Source organism: Oncorhynchus keta, unplaced genomic scaffold (genome assembly GCF_023373465.1).
Source record: "Oncorhynchus keta strain PuntledgeMale-10-30-2019 unplaced genomic scaffold, Oket_V2 Un_contig_10857_pilon_pilon, whole genome shotgun sequence".
Classification (NCBI taxonomy): Eukaryota; Metazoa; Chordata; class Actinopteri; order Salmoniformes; family Salmonidae; genus Oncorhynchus; species Oncorhynchus keta.
This window is the reverse complement of record NW_026277228.1, coordinates 1,491-16,929: the sequence shown is the minus strand read 5'-3', so window position 1 is coordinate 16,929 and position 15,439 is coordinate 1,491. Positions and strand designations below refer to the sequence as shown.

At 50.0% G+C, this 15,439-nt stretch overlaps 1 long non-coding RNA gene across 1 annotated transcript; it reads right to left on the bottom strand.

The window, feature by feature from the left end:
• Window positions 1-112: 112 nt before the first annotated feature.
• LOC127917195 (uncharacterized) lies at window positions 113-10,856 on the bottom strand. Its single transcript, XR_008096984.1, has 3 exons — window positions 10,777-10,856; window positions 10,599-10,678; window positions 113-286 (listed from the first exon to the last, which is right to left on the bottom strand). It is a non-coding gene; the product is annotated as an uncharacterized LOC127917195 (long non-coding RNA).
• Window positions 10,857-15,439: the final 4,583 nt, after the last annotated feature.

The following is a 15,439-nucleotide window of genomic DNA, read 5'->3' as shown; positions in this document are numbered from 1 at the left end:
GGATCATTGAACTCCACTGTACTTGAACAGACTTTGCACTCATCCAAAGTGCCTTTTAATCCAGAGTTTAATCCAGGGTTTGGAGTGTATCAACAGCTAGAAATCCATTGTACCCTACCTGTGTCTGGTGCTGCAGGCGTTCAGTGGAGGGGAGTTGGGTTGTGGGGCCAGGCTCGGGGCTGTCTCCCTGGGGTAGCTGGGTACACGACCTGTCCCTGTCCTCTCTCTCCGTCTCTCCCTCTCCATGCTCCAAGATCAGCTCTGGAATACCCTCCAACTTCTCATACTGTGACAAACAAGACATGGAATAACAAGGTTATTATAGCCAACAATAACAAGGTTATTATAGCCGACAATAACAAGGTTATTATAGCGACAATAACGAGTTATTATAGCCGACAATAACACCGGTTATATATAGCCGACAATAACAAGGTTATTATAGCCGACAATAACAAGCTTATTATAGCCGACAATAACAAGGTTATTATAGCGAGCAATAACGAGGTTATTATAGCCGACAATAACAAGGTTATTATAGCCAACAATAACGAGGTTATTATAGCCAACAATAACAAGGTTATTATTGCCGACAATAACAAGGTTATTATAGTACTATCTCCCTACTTGCTATTCGGCCTGCTAACGGCTAAGCTTGTTCAGCCCGGCCTACGAACTGTTAGCTTGTTAGCACAGGCCTGCTAACCATCTGACTCACCTCATCCCAAACACTTCTGAACCATTTACTTTCTCTCTCTTGATTTTATTTGTTTATACCTTCCGGAAACCTGCCTCACCCACTGTGATTGATCACTTATTTTGATTTATTTTTACTGACACACTCAAGAACCTCCAGGCAGCTAACCAGCTAACTAGCTACAAGCTATTTAGTCATTGTTAGTTTAAAAAAAAAAAAAAAAATAAAAAAAAAAAAAAAAACCTGGATAACACTCGCCAGCCCAGCTTCCCTGCCCATCCACCGCTGCCCCCTGGACACTGATTTCTTGGCTACATAGCTGACGCACGCTGGACTGTCCATTAATCACGGTACCCCATTCTGCTTGTTTGTTTATCTGTCGGCCCAGTTGCCTAGTCAACGCCATTTTACCTGCTGTTTGTTGTGCTAGCTGATTAGCCTCGCCTACTGTTTTTAGCTAGCTTTCCCAATTCAACACCTGTGATTACTGTATGCCTCGCTGTATGTCTCTCCCAAATGTCAATATGCCTTGTATACTGTTGTTCAGGTTAGTTATCATTGTTTTAGTTCACAATGGAGCCCCTAGATCCACTCTGCATACCCCTGTTACCTCCTTTGTCCCACCCCCCACACATGCGCCTCACCCATTACAACCAGCATGTCCAGAGATACAACCTCTCTCATCATCACCCAGTGCCTGGGCTTACCTCCGCTGTACCCGCACCCCACCATACCCCTGTCTGCGCATTATGCCCTGAATATATTCTACCATGCCCAGAAACCTGCTCCTCTTATCCTCTGCCCCCAACGCTCTAGGCGACCAGTTTTGATAGCCTTTTAGCCGCACCCTCATACTACTCCTTCTCTGTTCCGCGGGTGATGTGGAGGTAAACCCAGGCCCTGCATGCCCCAGGTACCCTCATTTGTTGACTTCTGTGATCGAAAAAGTCTTGGTTTTATGCATGTCAACATCAGAAGCCTCCTCCCTAAGTTTGTTTACTCACTGCTTTAGCACACTCTGCTAACCTGATGTCCTTGCCGTGTCTGAATCCTGGCTCAGGAAGGCCACCAAAAATTCAGAGATTTCCATACCCAACTATAACATCTTCCGTCAAGATAGAACTGCCAAAGGGGCGGAGTCGCAGTCTACTGCAGAGATAGCCTGCAAAGTAATGTCATACTTTCCAGGTCCATACCCAAACAGTTTGAACTACTAATTTTTTACCTCTCCAGAAACAAGTCTATCACTGTTGCCGCCTGCTACCGACCCCCCGTCCAGCTCCCAGCTGCGCCCTGGACACCATTTGTGAATTGATCGCCCCCATCTAGCTTCAGAGTTTGTTCTGTTAGGTGACCTATTTGGGATATGCTTAACACCCCGGCAGTCCTACAATCTAAGCTAGATGCCCTCAATCTCACTCAAATCATCAAGGAACCCACCAGGTACAACCCTAACTCTGTAAACAAAGGGCACCCTCATAGACGTCATCCTGACCAACTGGCCCTCCAAATATACATCCGCTGTCTTCAACCAGGATCTCAGCGATCACTGCCTCATCGCCTGTATCCGCCACGGAGCCGCAGTCAAACGACCACCCTCATCACTGTCAAACGCTCCCTAAAACACTTCTGTGAGCAGGCCTTTCTAATCGACCTGGCCCGTGTATCCTGGAAGGACATTGACCTCATCCCGTCAGTTGAGGATGCCTGGTCATTCTTTAAAAGTAACTTCCTCACCATTTTAGATAAGCATGCTCCGTTCAAAAAATGCAGAACCAAGAACAGATACAGCCCTTGGTTCACTCCAGACCTGACTGCCCTCGACCAGCACAAAACATCCTGTGGCGGACTGCAATAGCATCGAATAGCCCCGTGATATGCAACTGTTCAGGGAAGTCAGGAACCAATACACGCAGTCAGTCAGGAAAGCTAAGGCCAGCTTCTTCAGGCAGAAGTTTGCATCCTGTAACTCCAACTCCAAAAAGTTCTGGGACACTGTGAAGTCCATGGAGAACAAGAGCACCTCCTCCCCAGCTGCCCACTGCACTGAGGCTAGAAACACGGTCTCCACCGATAAATCCATGATTATCGAAAACTTCAATAAGCACTTCTCAACGGCTGGCCATGCCTTCCGCCTGGCTACTCCAACCTCGGCCAACAGCTCCGCCCGTAGTTCCTCACCCAAGCCTCTCCAGGTTCTCTTTACCCAAATCCAGATAGCAGATGTTCTGAAAGAGCTGCAAAACCTGGACCCGTACAAATCAGCTGGGCTTGATAATCTGGACCCGCTATTTCTGAAACTATCTGCCGCCATTGTCGCAACCCCTATTACCAGCCTGTTCAACCTCTCTTTCATATCGTCTGAGATCCCCAAGGATTGGAAAGCTGCCGCAGTCATCCCCTCTTCAAAGGGGGGAGACACCCTGGACCCAAACTGCTATAGACCTATATCCATCCTGCCCTGCCTATCTAAGGTCTTTGAAAGCCAAGTCAACAAACAGGTCACTGACCATCTCGAATCCCACCGTACCTTCTCCGCTGTGCAATCTGGTTTCCGAGCCGGTCACGGTGCACCTCAGCCACACTCAAGGTACTAAATGATATCATAACCGCCATCGATAAAAGACAGTACTGTGCAGCCGTCTTCATCGACCTCGCCAAGGCTTTCGACTCTGTCAATCACCAAATTCTTATCGGCAGACTCAACAGCCTCGGTTTTTCGGATGACTGCCTTGCCTGGTTCACCAATTACTTTGCAGACAGAGTTCAGTGTGTCAAATCGGAGGGCATGCTGTCCGGTCCTCTGGCAGTCTCTATGGGGTGCCACAGGGTTCAATTCTCGGGCCGACTCTTTTCTCTGTATATATCAATGATGTTGCTCTTGCTGCGGGCGATTCCCTGATCCACCTCTACGCAGACGACACCATTCTATACTTTCGGCCCGTCATTGGACACTGTGCTATCCAACCTCCAAACGAGCTTCAATGCCATACAGCACTCCTTCCGTGGCCTCCAACTGCTCCTAAACGCGAGTAAAACCAAATGCATGCACTTTTCAACCGATCGCTGCCTGCACCCGCATGCCCGACTAGCATCACCACCCTGGATGGTTCCAACCTTGAATATGTGGACATCTATAAGTACCTAGGTGTCTGGCTAGACTGCAAACTCTCCTTCCAGACTCATCAAACATCTCCAATCAAAAATCAAATCCAGAGTCGAAGGCTTTCTATTCCGCAACAAAGCCTCCTTCACTCACGCTGCCAAGCTTACCCTAGTAAAACTGACTATCCTACGATCCTCGACTCGATGTCATCTACAAAATGGCTTCCAACACTCTACTCAGCAAACTGGATGCAGTCTATCACAGTGCCATCCGTTTTGTCACTAGCACCTTATACCACCCACCACTGCGCTTGTATGCTCTAGTCGGCTGGCCCTCTACATATTCGTCGCCAGACCCACTGGCTCCAGGTCATCTACAAGTCCATGCTAGGTAAAGCTCCGCCTTATCTCAGTTCACTGGTCACGATGGCACACCCATCCGCAGCACGCGCTCCAGCAGGTGTATCTCACTGATCATCCCTAAAGCCAACACCTCATTTGGCCGCCTTCGTTCCAGTACTCTGCTTACCTGTGACTGGAACGACTTAAAAATCGCTGTAGTTGGAGACTTTTATCTCCTCACTAACTCAAACATCAGCTATCCGAGCAGCTAACCGATCGCTGCAGCTGTACATAGTCTATTGGTAAATAGCCTACCCTTTTTCACCTACCTCTATTCCCATACTGTTTTTATACTGTTTTATTTATTTACTTTTCTGCTCTTTTGCACACAATATCTCTACCTGTACATGCCCATCTGATCATTTATCATCAGTGTTAATCTGCAAAATTGTATTATTATTCCGCCTACCTCCTCATGCCTTTTGCACACATTGTATATAGACTGCCCATTTTTTTTCTACTGTGTTATTGACTTGCTAAATTGTTTACCCATGTGTAACTCTGTGTTGTTCGTTCACACTGCTATGCTTTATCTGGCCAGGTCGCAGTTGCAAATGATGAACTTGTTCTCAACTAGCCTACCTGGTTAAATAAAGGTGAAATAAAATAAAATAAAATAAAATAGCCGGCAATAAAAGCTATTATAGCCGACAATAACAAGGTTATTATAGCCAACAATAACGAGGTTATTATAGCCGACAATAACAAGGCTATTATAGCCATAATAACAAGGTTATTATAGCCGACAATGAAAAGCTTATTATAGCCGATAATAACAAGGTTATTATAGCCAACAATAACGAGGATTATTATAGCCGACAATAACAAGGTTATTATTGCCGACAATAACAAGGTTATTATAGCCGACAATAAAAAAGCTTATTATAGCCGACAATAACAAGGTTATTATAGCCAACAATAACAAGGTTATTATAGCCGACAATAACAAGGTTATTATTGCCGACAATAACAAGGTTATTATAGCCGACAATAAAAAAGCTTATTATAGCCGACAATAACAAGGTTATTATAGCCGACAATAACAAGGTTATTATAGCCGACAATAACAAGGTTATTATAGCCGACAATAACTACGGTTATTATAGCCGACAATAAAAAGCTTATTATAGCCGACAATAACAAGGTTATTATAGCCGACAATAACTAAGGTGTATTATGATGGCCGACAATAACACGGTTATTATAGCCGACAATAAAAAGCTTATTATAGCCGACAATAACAAGGTTATTATAGCCGACAATAACAAGGTTATTATAGCCGACAATAACGAGGTTATTATAGCCGACAATAACACGGTTATTATAGCCGACAATAACAAAGGTTATTATAGCCGACAATAACAGAGGTTATTATAGCCGACAATAACACGGTTATTATAGCCGACAATAACAAGGTTATTATAGCCGACAATAACGAAGGTTATTATAGCCGACAATAACACGGTTATTATAGCCGACAATAAAAAGCTTATTATAGCCGACAATAACAAGGTTATTATAGCCGACAATAACGAGGTTATTATAGCCGACAATAACGAGGTTATTATAGCCGACAATAACGAGGTTATTATAGCCGACAATAACAAGGTTATTATAGCCGACAATAACACGGTTATTATAGCCGACAATAACAAGGTTATTATAGCCGACAATAACGAGGTTATTATAGCCGACAATAACGAGGTTATTATAGCCGACAATAACAAGGTTATTATAGCCGACAATAACACGGTTATTATAGCCGACAATAACAAGGTTATTATAGCCGACAATAACGAGGTTATTATAGCCGACAATAACGAGGTTATTATAGCCGACAATAACGAAGGTTATTATAGCCGACAATAACTGAGGTTATTATAGCCGACAATAACGAGGTTATTATAGCCGACAATAACGAGGTTATTATAGCCGACAATAACGAGGTTATTATAGCCTGACAATAACGGTTATTATAGCCGAACAATAACGAGGTTATTATAGCCGACAATAACGAGGTTATTATAGCCGACAATAAAAAGCTTTATTATAGCCGACAATAACACGGTTATTATAGCCAACATCAAAGCAAGGAAAGGAGCAGTACACCAATAAACTAACTAACCAACCAACAAACTGAAAGTCAGTCAATCAATCACTCAGTTGACCAGTCGAACAAGCCAATCCTATGTGATTTTGAGCTTGATGTCAACCCTCCTCCTGGAAAACTATTGGGACTGCAGGCTTTTTCTCCAGCCTTGCTGTTATTCACTGATTGGTCTAACCAAATGTACTCCGCTCAAGCCTACTTCCCTAAGTAACTGACTTTTGGTTTGATTGGATGGTTTAGAGCCTGTGTGGAGTGCCTCCGGAGAAATTGTTTCCAACCACTGTCAGAAAATTTTTCATGGTTACGGCACCTCCTCCCAGTTGCCCACAGTACTGAGGTGGAAACACTTTGATCACCGATAAATCCACGATAATTGAGAATTCTGCATTTTTCTACAGCTGACCATGCTTTCCACCTGGCTACGCCTACCTGGCCAACAGCCCTGCACCTGCCACAGCAACTCGCCCAAGCCTCCCCCATTTCTCCTTCACCCAAATCCAGACAGCTGATGTTCTGAAAGATCTGCAAAATCTGGACCCCTACAAATCAGCCGGGCAAGACAATCTGGACCCTTTCTTTCTAAAATGATTAGCTGAAATTGTTGCAACCCCTATTACTAGCCTGTTCAACCTCTCTTTTGTATCGTCTGAGATCCCCAAAGACTGGAAAGCTGCCGCGGTCATCCCCCTCTTCAAAGGGGTGACTCTCTAGACGCAAACTGCTCCAGACCTATATCTATCCTACCCTGCCTTTGTAAGGTCTTCAAAAGCCAAGTTAACAAACAGATTACCGACCATTTTGAATCACACCTTCTACGTTATGTACTCTGGTTTCCAAGCTGGTCATGGGTGCATCTCAGCCATGCTCAAGGTCATACACAATATCCTAACCTCCATCGATAAGAGACAATACTGTGCAGCTGTATTCATTGACCTGGCTGAGGGTTTCAACTCTGTCAATCAACACATTCTTATCGGCAGAATATACAGCCTTGGTTTCTCAAATGACTGCCTCGCCAGGTTCACCAACTACTTCTCAGACAGAGTTCAGTGTGTCAAATCAGAGGGCCTGTTGTCCAGACCTCTGGCAGTCTCCTATGGGGGTGCCACAGGGTTCAAGTCTCGGGCCGACTCTTTTCTCTGTATACATCAATGATGTCGCTCTTGCTGCTGGTGATTCTCTGATCCACCTCTATGCAGGCCGACACAATTCTGCATACTTCTGGTCCTTCTTTGGACACTGTTAACAAACCTCTAAACAAGCTTCAACGTCATACAACACTCCTTCGTGACATCAACTGCTCTTAAATGCAAGTAAAACTAAATGTATGCTATTCAACCGATCTCTACCAGCACCTGCCCGACCGTCCAGCATCACTACTCTGGACGGTTCTGACTTAGAATATGTGGACATCTACAAATACCTAGGTGTCTGGTTAGACTGTAAACTCTCCTTCCAGACTCACATTAAACATCTCCAATCCAAAATTAAATCTAGAATCGGATTCCTATATCGCATCAAAGCCTCCTTCACTCATGCTGCCAAACATACTCTGGTAAAACTGACTATCCTACAGATCCTTGACTTCGGCGATGTAATTTACAAAATAGCCTCCAACACTCTACTCAGCAAATTGGATGCAGTCTATCACAGTGCCATCCGTTTCTTTGTCACCAAAGCCCCATATACGACCCACCACTGCGACCTGTATGCTCTCGTTGGCTGGCACTCGCTACAGATTCACCAAACCCACTGGCTCCAGGTCATCTATAAGTCTTTGCTAGGTAAAGCCCCGCCTCATCTCAGCTCACTGGTCACCATAGCAACACCCACCCATAGCACACGCTCCAGCAGGTATATTTCACTGGTCATCCCCAAAGCCAATTCCTACTTTGGCCGCCTTCCTTCCAGTTCTCTGCTGCCAATGACTGGAACAATTGTAAAATCAGTGAAGCTGGAGACTCCATATCTCCCTCACTAGCTTTAAGCACCAGCTGTCAGAGCAGCTCACTGTCAGGGTTTTCCTGTGGTGAAGGAGAGTCAGACCAAAATGGGGCGTGGCTGGTTGAGATTCATGTTTAATGAAACAAAGTAAACACGAATCAAATACAAAAACAATAAACGTACCACGAAAACCGAAACAGCCTAATACTGGTGCAAAGTAACACAGACAGGAACAAGGACAATCACCCACAAAACCCAACACCAAACAGCCTAATACTGGTGCAAAGTAACACAGACAGGAACAATCACCCTGAAAACCCAACACACAAACAGCCTAATACTGGTGCAAAGTAACACAGACAGGAACAATCACCCACAAAACCCAACACCAAACAGCCTACTACTGGTGCAAAGTAGCACAGACACAGTAACAAGGACAATCACCCACAAACCCAACACCAAACAGCCTAATACTGGTGCAAAGTAAATACAGACACAGTAACAAGGACAATCAACCACAAAACCCAACACCAAACAGGCTACCTAAATATGGTTCCCAAATCAGAGACAATGACTAACACCTGCCTCTGATTGAGAACCATATCAGGCCATACATAGAACTAGACAAACTAGACATGTAACATAGAATGCCCACTCAGCTCACACCCTGACCAACCAAAACATAGAAACATACAAAGCAAACTATGGTCAGGGTGTGACACTCTGAGATTACTGCACCTGTACATAGCCCACCTGTAAACAGCCCATCTATCTACAGTACCTTATCCCCATACTATTATTTATTTTATTTTGCTCTTTTGCACTCAGTATCTCGACTTGCACATTCATCTTCTGCACATCTATCACTCTAGTCTCTATTCACTACAGTGTTTTAATTGCTAAATTGTAATTATTTACACGCTATTATGGCCTATTTATTGCCTTACCTCCCTCATCTTACCTCATTTGCACACGGTGTATATAGACATTGTATATTTTTCTACTGTATTATTGACTGTATGTTTGTTTTTGCTCCATGTGTCACTCTGTGTTGTTATATGTGTCAAACTGCTTTCTTTATCTTAACCAGGTCGCAGTTTGTAAATGAGAACTTGTTCTCAACTGGCCTACCTGGTTAAATAAAGGTCAAATAAAAAATAAACATACATACTGGTTAAATAAAGATGAAATAAATAAAAATAAATTCAAAAATAGGATTGGGGATACAAATACCTCTAGCCAGTCATCTCACCTCTGAGTGTGCCGTCTCCTCCCTGTCTCTGTCCTCTTCCCCAGCCTCCAGACTAAACTACCTGGGGTTCAGCCTCTACCTCCAGTCAGTCATCTCACCTCTGAGTGTGCGGTCTCCTCCCCTGCCTCTGTCCTCTTCCCCAGCCTCCAGACTAAACTACCTGGGGTTCAGCCTCTACCTCCAGTCAGTCATCTCACCTCTGCGTGTGCGGTCTCTTCCCCTGCCTCTGTCCTCTTCCCCAGCCTCCAGACTAAACTACCTGGGGTTCAGCCTCTACCTCCAGTCAGTCATCTCACCTCTGCGTGTGCGGTCTCCTCCCCTGCCTCTGTCCTCTTCCCCAGCCTCCAGACTAAACTACCTGGGGTTCAGCCTCTACCTCCAGCCAGCCATCTCACCTCTGAGTGTGCGGTCTCCTCCCCTGCCTCTGTCCTCTTCCCCAGCCTCCAGACTAAACTACCTCCGGTTCAGCCTCTACCTCCAGCCAGTCATCTCACCTCTGAGTGTGCGGTCTCCTCCCCTGCCTCTGTCCTCTTCCCCAGCCTCCAGACTAAACTACCTGGGGTTCAGCCTCTACCTCCAGCCAGTCATCTCACCTCTGAGTGTGCGGTCTCTTCCCCTGCCTCTGTCCTCTTCCCCAGCCTCCAGACTAAACTACCTGGGGTTCAGCCTCTACTTCCAGTCAGTCATCTCACCTCTGAGTGTGCGGTCTCCTCCCCTGCCTCTGTCCTCTTCCCCAGCCTCCAGACTAAACTACCTGGGGTTCAGCCTCTACCTCTAGCCAGTCATCTCACCTCTGAGTGTGCCGTCTCCTCCCCTGCCTCTGTCCTCTTCCCCAGCCTCCAGACTAAACTACCTGGGGTTCAGCCTCTACCTCCAGCCAGTCATCTCACCTCTGCGTATGCGGCCTCTTCCCCTGCCTCTGTCCTCTTCCCCAGCCTCCAGACTAAACTACCTGGGGTTCAGCCTCTACCTCCAGCCAGTCATCTCACCTCTGCGTGTGCGGCCTCTTCCCCTGCCTCTGTCCTCTTCCCCAGCCTCCAGACTAAACTACCTGGGGTTCAGCCTCTACCTCCAGTCAGTCATCTCACCTCTGCGTGTGCCGTCTCCTCCCCTGCCTCTGTCCTCTTCCCCAGCCTCCAGACTAAACTACCTGGGGTTCAGCCTCTACCTCTAGCCAGTCATCTCACCTCTGCGTGTGCCGTCTCCTCCCTGCCTCTGTCCTCTTCCCCAGCCTCCAGACTAAACTACCTGGGGTTCAGCCTCTACCTCCAGCCAGTCATCTCACCTCTGAGTGTGCCGTCTCCTCCCCTGCCTCTGTCCTCTTCCCCAGCCTCCAGACTAAACTACCTGGGGTTCAGCCTCTACCTCCAGCCAGTCATCTCACCTCTGAGTGTGCGGTCTCCTCCCCTGCCTCTGTCCTCTTCCCCAGCCTCCAGACTAAACTACTTGGGGTTCAGCCTCTACCTCCAGTCAGTCATCTCACCTCTGAGTGTGCGGTCTCTTCCCCTGCCTCTGTCCTCTTCCCCAGCCTCCAGACTAAACTACCTGGGGTTCAGCCTCTATCTCCAGCCAGTCATCTCACCTCTGCGTGTGCGGCCTCTTCCCCTGCCTCTGTCCTCTTCCCCAGCCTCCAGACTAAACTACCTGGGGTTCAGCCTCTACCTCTAGCCAGTCATCTCACCTCTGCGTGTGCCGTCTCCTCCCCTGCCTCTGTCCTCTTCCCCAGCCTCCAGACTAAACTACCTGGGGTTCAGCCTCTACCTCTAGCCAGTCATCTCACCTCTGAGTGTGCGGTCTCCTCCCCTGCCTCTGTCCTCTTCCCCAGCCTCCAGACTAAACTACCTGGGGTTCAGCCTCTACCTCTAGCCAGTCATCTCACCTCTGCGTGTGCCGTCTCCTCCCCTGCCTCTGTCCTCTTCCCCAGCCTCCAGACTAAACTACCTGGGGTTCAGCCTCTACCTCCAGCCAGTCATCTCACCTCTGCGTGTGCGGTCTCCTCCCCTGCCTCTGTCCTCTTCCCCAGCCTCCAGACTAAACTACCTGGGGTTCAGCCTCTACCTCCAGCCAGTCATCTCACCTCTGCGTGTGCCGGTCTCCTCCCCTGCCTCTGTCCTCTTCCCCAGCCTCCAGACTAAACTACCTGGGGTTCAGCCTCTACCTCCAGCCAGTCATCTCACCTCTGAGTGTGCCGTCTCCTCCCCTGCCTCTGTCCTCTTCCCCAGCCTCCAGACTAAACTACCTGGGGTTCAGCCTCTACCTCTAGCCAGTCATCTCACCTCTGAGTGTGCGGTCTCCTCCCCTGCCTCTGTCCTCTTCCCCAGCCTCCAGACTAAACTACCTGGGGTTCAGCCTCTACCTCTAGCCAGTCATCTCACCTCTGCGTGTGCGGTCTCCTCCCCTGCCTCTGTCCTCTTCCCCAGCCTCCAGACTAAACTACCTGGGGTTCAGCCTCTACCTCCTAGCCAGTCATCTCACCTCTGCGTGTGCCGTCTCCTCCCCTGCCTCTGTCCTCTTCCCCAGCCTCCAGACTAAACTACCTGGGGTTCAGCCTCTACCTCCAGTCAGTCATCTCACCTCTGCGTGTGCCGTCTCCTCCCCTGCCTCTGTCCTCTTCCCCAGCCTCCAGACTAAACTACCTGGGGTTCAGCCTCTACCTCCAGCCAGTCATCTCACCTCTGAGTGTGCCGTCTCCTCCCCTGCCTCTGTCCTCTTCCCCAGCCTCCAGACTAAACTACCTGGGGTTCAGCCTCTACCTCTAGCCAGTCATCTCACCTCTGAGTGTGCCGTCTCCTCCCCTGCCTCTGTCCTCTTCCCCAGCCTCCAGACTAAACTACCTGGGGTTCAGCCTCTACCTCCAGTCAGTCATCTCACCTCTGAGTGTGCGGTCTCCTCCCCTGCCTCTGTCCTCTTCCCCAGCCTCCAGACTAAACTACCTGGGGTTCAGCCTCTACCTCCAGCCAGTCATCTCACCTCTGAGTGTGCGGTCTCCTCCCCTGCCTCTGTCCTCTTCCCCAGCCTCCAGACTAAACTACCTGGGGTTCAGCCTCTACCTCCAGCCAGTCATCTCACCTCTGAGTGTGCGGTCTCCTCCCCTGCCTCTGTCCTCTTCCCCAGCCTCCAGACTAAACTACCTGGGGTTCAGCCTCTACCTCCAGCCAGTCATCTCACCTCTGCGTGTGCCGTCTCCTCCCCTGCCTCTGTCCTCTTCCACAGCCTCCAGACTAAACTACCTGGGGTTCAGCCTCTACCTCTAGCCAGTCATCTCACCTCTGCGTGTGCCGTCTCCTCCCCTGCCTCTGTCCTCTTCCCCAGCCTCCAGACTAAACTACCTGGGGTTCAGCCTCTACCTCCAGCCAGTCATCTCACCTCTGCGTGTGCCGTCTCCTCCCCTGCCTCTGTCCTCTTCCCCAGCCTCCAGACTAAACTACCTGGGGTTCAGCCTCTACCTCTAGCCAGTCATCTCACCTCTGCGTGTGCCGTCTCCTCCCCTGCCTCTGTCCTCTTCCCCAGCCTCCAGACTAAACTACCTGGGGTTCAGCCTCTACCTCCAGCCAGTCATCTCACCTCTGAGTGTGCGGTCTCCTCCCCTGCCTCTGTCCTCTTCCCCAGCCTCCAGACTAAACTACCTGGGGTTCAGCCTCTACCTCCAGTCAGTCATCTCACCTCTGAGTGTGCGGTCTCCTCCCCTGCCTCTGTCCTCTTCCCCAGCCTCCAGACTAAACTACCTGGGGTTCAGCCTCTACCTCCAGTCAGTCATCTCACCTCTGAGTGTGCGGTCTCCTCCCCTGCCTCTGTCCTCTTCCCCAGCCTCCAGACTAAACTACCTGGGGTTCAGCCTCTACCTCCAGCCAGTCATCTCACCTCTGCGTGTGCCGTCTCCTCCCCTGCCTCTGTCCTCTTCCCCAGCCTCCAGACTAAACTACCTGGGGTTCAGCCTCTACCTCTAGCCAGTCATCTCACCTCTGCGTGTGCCGTCTCCTCCCCTGCCTCTGTCCTCTTCCCCAGCCTCCAGACTAAACTACCTGGGGTTCAGCCTCTACCTCCAGCCAGTCATCTCACCTCTGCGTGTGCCGTCTCCTCCCTGCCTCTGTCCTCTTCCCCAGCCTCCAGACTAAACTACCTGGGGTTCAGCCTCTACCTCCAGCCAGTCATCTCACCTCTGAGTGTGCGGTCTCCTCCCCTGCCTCTGTCCTCTTCCCCAGCCTCCAGACTAAACTACCTGGGGTTCAGCCTCTACCTCCAGCCAGTCATCTCACCTCTGCGTGTGCCGTCTCCTCCCCTGCCTCTGTCCTCTTCCCCAGCCTCCAGACTAAACTACCTGGGGTTCAGCCTCTACCTCCAGTCAGTCATCTCACCTCTGAGTGTGCCGTCTCCTCCCCTGCCTCTGTCCTCTTCCCCAGCCTCCAGACTAAACTACCTGGGGTTCAGCCTCTACCTCCAGCCAGTCATCTCACCTCTGCGTGTGCGGTCTCCTCCCCTGCCTCTGTCCTCTTCCCCAGCCTCCAGACTAAACTACCTGGGGTTCAGCCTCTACCTCCAGCCAGTCATCTCACCTCTGCGTGTGCCGTCTCCTCCCCTGCCTCTGTCCTCTTCCCCAGCCTCCAGACTAAACTACCTGGGGTTCAGCCTCTACCTCTAGCCAGTCATCTCACCTCTGCGTGTGCCGTCTCCTCCCCTGCCTCTGTCCTCTTCCCCAGCCTCCAGACTAAACTACCTGGGGTTCAGCCTCTACCTCCAGCCAGTCATCTCACCTCTGAGTGTGCCGTCTCCTCCCTGCCTCTGTCCTCTTCCCCAGCCTCCAGACTAAACTACCTGGGGTTCAGCCTCTACCTCCAGCCAGTCATCTCACCTCTGAGTGTGCGGTCTCCTCCCCTGCCTCTGTCCTCTTCCCCAGCCTCCAGACTAAACTACCTGGGGTTCAGCCTCTACCTCCAGTCAGTCATCTCACCTCTGAGTGTGCGGTCTCCTCCCCTGCCTCTGTCCTCTTCCCCAGCCTCCAGACTAAACTACCTGGGGTTCAGCCTCTACCTCCAGCCAGTCATCTCACCTCTGCGTGTGCCGTCTCCTCCCCTGCCTCTGTCCTCTTCCCCAGCCTCCAGACTAAACTACCTGGGGTTCAGCCTCTACCTCCAGCCAGTCATCTCACCTCTGCGTGTGCCGTCTCCTCCCCTGCCTCTGTCCTCTTCCCCAGCCTCCAGACTAAACTACCTGGGGTTCAGCCTCTACCTCCAGCCAGTCATCTCACCTCTGCGTGTGCGGCCTCCTCCCCTGCCTCTGTCCTCTTCCCCAGCCTCCAGACTAAACTACCTGGGGTTCAGCCTCTACCTCTAGCCAGTCATCTCACCTCTGCGTGTGCCGTCTCCTCCCCTGCCTCTGTCCTCTTCCCCAGCCTCCAGACTAAACTACCTGGGGTTCAGCCTCTACCTCCAGCCAGTCATCTCACCTCTGAGTGTGCGGTCTCCTCCCCTGCCTCTGTCCTCTTCCCCAGCCTCCAGACTAAACTACCTGGGGTTCAGCCTCTACCTCTAGCCAGTCATCTCACCTCTGCGTGTGCCGTCTCCTCCCCTGCCTCTGTCCTCTTCCCCAGCCTCCAGACTAAACTACCTGGGGTTCAGCCTCTACCTCCAGCCAGTCATCTCACCTCTGCGTGTGCCGTCTCCTCCCCTGCCTCTGTCCTCTTCCCCAGCCTCCAGACTAAACTACCTGGGGTTCAGCCTCTACCTCCAGCCAGTCATCTCACCTCTGAGTGTGCCGTCTCCTCCCCTGCCTCTGTCCTCTTCCCCAGCCTCCAGACTAAACTACCTGGGGTTCAGCCTCTACCTCCAGTCAGTCATCTCACCTCTGCGTGTGCCGTCTCCTCCCCTGCCTCTGTCCTCTTCCCCAGCCTCCAGACTAAACTACCTGGGGTTCAGCCTCTACCTCCAGCCAG